Raw genomic sequence first — 6,000 nt, 5'->3', positions numbered from 1 at the left:
GCGCTCAATCTCGGCAATGAATTTAAATAATTGTTGTTCGATAAACCAAACCTAATTTATCACCTCTGTTCGAATCTTGAATTATAATTTACAACACACAACCAATATCTCTAAATTCGCTAATTTTATAAAACATTTCGAAGGACATAAATCGTAATTGTCTTTTCGTTGTTTTTTTTAACAGGGAAATCCCCTTGACCCAAACTTTTACTACAACAACGAAACCTAATTATTCTGATAATCCCTTCACATCATTTGTTTTAAATCTCTCAATGTTTCATGTAACTCATTCAGTCTATCTTCAAATTGTCATCCCAAAATATTTTATACACTGCCATACTCTCAAACCACTGTGATAAACGTGCACTGTCCCTTTAAGATAAGACATTTTATTTGTATATTTTTTCCCCGCAATGAAAACGGAAAACAGATAATGTTTAGAATACGTTACATTTTTTTTGATTTCACTGGCGTTACCTTACCAAAAATCAATACTTGGAAAAACAATCCAACTTTTTACGATTAAACTATTGTTACCTATTTTATAGTCCAAAGCGTTGCACTATATAGCCCCTTTTGAGTGTCTAGCAAGTCCGTTGTTGGCTGTAGCATCTTTTCAGAAAACGACGCCACAAATCTGCCTGCCTCTCTCAAATACTGTACCTTGGTGTCCCGCTATTAAAATGGTTGTGTTTCCCTGCTCTCTTTGTTCTCCTATAACGGCAATCTCCCGCTAGTTTCCGACACTTCTTTATTTTTTTTACCCGATTGTCGCCTCTGACTTTCCCCACAGTTAAATTACAACCTTGTTGACGATGTTTGCAGGGAGTGTTACACTCCCGGGCGAAATGTCCAATTTCGTTATATTTCGTTATCTTATATTTTTCTTTTGACTCACCTTATCCACTTTTCTCGACTTTATTCCCTTCTATAACTCCATTATACCTCCATCGGCTTCAGCGGGATCCACATACTTGGGTGGTAATTTCACAGGTAGCTCCTGCAGCCGTATTCTTATAACCACTATTTCGTCGACTGGATTATCTCTGTATTGTTGGTATAATCGAGGAAGATATAGTTTGTTACCCTCACGCCCACCCAATTGGTTAACTTTTTCATCTGCGGGAGCGGAGGGCAGCGCCTCTCGAGTCTTGTCAGATGTAACCTTTTTTCCTGCGCGTCCAAAATCGATGTTTCTCTTGTCTTTCTGTTCCATATATATAACATATATCGCTCGTCTCCCATTAGTTCCGGGGGCTTCTTTTGAGGCATTTCCACCCATTCTTAATCCCTAATTCTATGTGCGTGTCTTTCTACGAATTTGCAATTTACCGTTACTTAGTTACTTTTAGTGCTTTTCTGTCTGACTATATGTGTGCCTCATTAAAAATCAGTATGTATTTTCCTTCCTGTGAACCGCGTCCATAGAAGACTTTTGATCGGACATCACATTTCACCCATAGGATATTCTTTTTGGGACTTTCAACGTTAATGTCTCATATCTCACTACTCTAGACTAAGTTAACCTCTCCTTTTTGGATATTAATTTCTTTCAGCATCGTACCGGTTCAATTATTCTGTTTGCCGAGTATTACCCTGCCTTCTCACCACGCCTATTTATCCTCACCTGTTATATATATATCTTATCTGCTACTTCTTGTAGTCAGACTACTTCCCATATACAGATAGACTACTCAGGTTCAAACTTTATTTAGGTATGTTTTTTGAATTAATGGTTATTCTATTTGTACAAAACAAGCGTCCTAATTCTCCAATGCGTACTATATCTTTCCTTAATAACCTTCTGGCTTGCAAAACCAGGATTTATTAAGCTCTAGTTTATTTATGGTAGTGCACCTTACCACAGGTCAATTTCAGACCTGTTTTCTTCCTATCGATTTTGGTTAAAACCCAAGGTAGAAACCCAGTTTATTTGTTCAGAATATTCAAGCACCTATTATTGATCAAATTTAACTACTTTATAACATTTTAATCAATAATATCCTAAATAATCCCTCCCAAATTCGAGAATAAAGGCTACTGACCTGCTGCCGACTGGGAAAAGAATGGTTCGTTTGGACCTGTCATCGTATCTGCCATCTGGGTTAAACACCGGCCTGTTTTTAACCTCAATCCAGAAGCCAGGTCTTTAAAAAAAAAAATGATTAACGTGCACGTTTTTTTCCGGCGTACGACCTCCAGAAGGCAGGGATGGATTTTAGATCCCGGCTTCGAAGGACCAACTGTTGAAGGAATTCTAAATTCCTCTGTTTTATTTCCCAATCAGAATTAAATACTCTGTCAATGCATTTAAGGGTTTGTATATTTTTAGACCCTATATATTTTATAAGAATGGACAGAGCCCCGGTCTTAAAAGTCAGGTAACAGCGTTTAATTCAAGAGAGTACTGGTCTATACACATTTTTCCACAGGTTATAAACTGAAAATGACGTCAGCGTTTTCTAAATGTTCTATCTCTTCATGACACCGGTAGAGAGGCCCTATAGTTCTCGAGCCTTCCCTCCTCGCCTGTAGCCAAGGTCAGTCAGTCAGTGTAGATAGCATTCTAGACAGTCTAGAGATAGTCTGTCCCTGCCATCTGGAGATAGTTCATCCATTTGTACCAAGGCACTGTTCTAAACTCCTGACTATATTATATACAATTGGGAATGGGAGCAAGAGAGAAAATTAATATATGTACAGTACATAATAGCATTTGGACTAGTCAGTCCTGATTGAAATGTATACATAATTAGTCATCATTGATAAAAATTCCCTTAACAATATCTGCCTTGACAAACAGTTCAAATAGGCTCTTCAGTACAAATACTGTTGTTTGTGTTAGATTTGCGATGTAAAATCTGAGAGCCAAGTGGTTAAGTCCTCGAACTTGAAACCCAATTTCGTCTCCCTGCTCTTTTTAAAATCTTATTCTCAGTGAATAGTCCACTTGTACTTTCTCTGCACATAGTTTTTTGACTTGCACATTAAACTTCCAACCTTCACAGCTTTGGAAAGGACCGAGGTTACTTGGCGCAATAAGATCAATATGTCGTGCCATCAAGCTGACCATTTTGCACCAATGATGTCTGTTTCCAAATCCCAATCCCTTTACTTGCATTCCAACAGCTGCAATGGCTGAGTTCTTTAGACGTTGGACCTGAATTTCAATGGGGTCTCCCCACCCATGTTCTTACCTTGCTCGAAGCGTATAGCCCACTTCTGCTTTCTCCTCATCACTTTCCTTAGATTCCTACTGCTGCGATGGCCAAGTGGTTTAAGCATTGGAATCAAAATCCAATATGTTCTCCCTGTACAGTTTTTACAGGGTGATGATAAAGTAGACTTTTAATAATTGGATCTGTCTCCTCTGAATTTAAATTGTCCTTACTTTATGGGCTTGTCTAACGATTTAAGTGCTCACAAAATAGCTTATTTTACTTGAACAATATTTCAACTAGGCAGTTGAATTTGGATTATTTTGTCTTGGTGTGAGCTAACTCAGCAAGCTGTGATTGCAGAGTGGTTAAATCATTGACCTCGAAATCCATTGGGTTCACCCAGTGCAGTTTTGAACCCTGTGCACACCGCTTTGACAATCCAGTCTTTATTTGTTCCATATCATTGGGGACTTGATATGGATAATGCTTGGACATGTCCTTTGATTCAAGTGCTCTGAATATATCTTTCAAGACAAACATTTAAAGTCGGCTCTTCAATAGTGATAATATGGTCATTTTAGAGGTAAGAATGGACAGAACAAGATAGCGGGCTGGTTAAGACATCACAGGTTACAAGAGAAGCAGTGATGGACGAGAGGTTAAGGCGTTGGATTTGAAATCCAATGGGGTCTCCCCCCGTAGGTTCGAACCCTGCTCACAGCTCTTTGACAAACCAGTCTTAAGTTGCACAATGTCATTGGGGAGTTGATATGGATAATGTCATTAATATGTGGACTTGTCCTTTGATTCAAGTGCTCAGAATATATCAATTTTATTTGTCACATACACATGGTTAGCAGATGTTAATGCGAGTGTAGCGAAATGCTTGTGCTTCTAGTTCCGACAATGCAGTAATAACCAACAAGTAATCTAACTAACAATTCCTATACTACTGTCTTATACACAGTGTAAGGGGATAAAGAATATGTACATAAGGATATATGAATGAGTGATGGTACAGAGCAGCATAGGCAAGATACAGTAGATGGTATCGAGTACAGTATATACATATGAGATGAGTATGTAAACAAAGTGGCATAGTTAAAGTGGCTAGTGATACATGTATTACATAAGGATGCAGTCGATGATATAGAGTACAGTATATACGTATGCATATGAGATGAATAATGTAGGGTAAGTAACATTATATAAGGTAGCATTGTTTAAAGTGGCTAGTGATATATTTACATAATTTCCCATCAATTCCCATTATTAAAGTGGCTGGAGTTGAGTCAGTGTCTTCCAAGACAAAGAGTTCAAATAGGTTCTTCAGAACAGATCCTGCTGGTTGTGAGATTGTCGAGCTGTTAAGGACTGCAAGACAACAGAGTAAGCTTTGATGGCAGAGTGGTTAAGGCTTTGAACTTGAAAGCCGATGTTGTCTTCCTGCGCAGGGTTGAAATCTGCTCGCAGTGCTATGACAAACCAGTATTTGGAACATATCCTTGGTGACTTGATATGGATAATCTCTTTAAGACATGGACTTGTCCAGTGATTCAAGTGCTCAGAATACTTTTGTCTTTGTGTGAGCTAATTGAGAAAGTTGTGTTGGCCGAGTGGTTAATACGTGATTTGGAGCAATATGATCAATATGTCGGGCCATCAAGTTTACCATTTTACACCAATGATGTCTGTTTCCAAATCCCAATCCCTTTACTTACATTCCAACAGCTGCAATGGCCGATTCTTTAGACGTTGGACCTGAATTTCAATGGGGTCTCCCCACCCATGTTCTTTCCTTGCTCGAAGCGTATAGCCCACTTCTGCTTTCTCCTCATCACTTTCCTTAGATTCCTACTGCTGCGATGGCCAAGTGGTTTAACCTGTTAAATCTATGGGGGCGCTATTTCATTTTTGGATAAAAAGACGTGCCGTTTTAAGCGCAATATTTTGTCACTAAAAGATGCTCGACTATGCAAATAATTGATAGCTTTGGAAAGAAAACACTCTGACGTTTCCAGAACTGCAAAGATATTGTCTATGAGTGCCCCAGAACAGAAGCTACAGGCAAAAGCAAGATGAAACTGCAACCAGGAAATGAGCAGGATTTTTAAGGCTCTGTTTTTCATTGTCTCCTTATATGGCTGTGAATGCGACAGGAATGAGCCTGCCCTATCTATCGTTTCCCCAAGGTGTCTGCAGCATTGTGACGTATTTGTAGGCATATCATTGGAAGATTGACCATAAGAGACTACATTTGCCAGGTGTCCGCCCGGTGTCCTCCGTCGAAATTGGTGCGTCATCTTCAACTGCACGTCTTTTTCCAAGCGATTCACCGGAGAAAGGAGACTACCACGAACGATATATCAATGAAGAGATATGTGAAAAACACATTGAGGATTGATTCTAAACAGCGTTTTCCGGGTTTCAGTCGATATTATGGAGTTAATTTGGAAAAAAGTTCGCCGTTTTGATGACTGAATTTACGTTTTTTTTTGGTACCCAAACGTGATGTACAAAACGGAGCGATTTCTCCTACACAAAGAATCTTTCAGGAAAAACTGAACATTTGCTATGTTAACTGAGAGTCTCCTCATTGAAAACATCCGAAGTTCTTCAAAGGTAAATGATTTTATTTGAATCCTTTTCTGGTTTTTGTGCAAATGTTGCCCGCTAAATGCTACGCTAAATGCTACGCTAGCTATCACAAATGCTAGTTTTGCTATGGTTCAAAAGCATATTTTGAAAATCTGAGATGACTGTGTTGTTAAGAAAAGGCTAAGCTTGAGAGCTAGCACATTCATTTAATTTCATTTGTGATTTTCATGAATAGTTAACG

The 6,000-nt window shown here is 38.7% G+C and overlaps 1 non-coding gene across 1 annotated transcript; it reads left to right on the top strand.

Annotated features, from left to right (window-relative positions):
* Positions 1-3,802: 3,802 nt before the first annotated feature.
* trnas-uga (transfer RNA serine (anticodon UGA)) lies at positions 3,803-3,884 on the top strand. The gene has a single exon. It is a non-coding gene; the product is annotated as a tRNA-Ser (tRNA).
* Positions 3,885-6,000: the final 2,116 nt, after the last annotated feature.

This window comes from Oncorhynchus masou, chromosome 17 (assembly GCF_036934945.1).
Source record: "Oncorhynchus masou masou isolate Uvic2021 chromosome 17, UVic_Omas_1.1, whole genome shotgun sequence".
NCBI classification, from domain to species: Eukaryota; Metazoa; Chordata; class Actinopteri; order Salmoniformes; family Salmonidae; genus Oncorhynchus; species Oncorhynchus masou.
The sequence above is the reverse complement of the archived record's forward strand: the minus strand, read 5'-3'. Positions and strand labels throughout refer to the sequence as shown.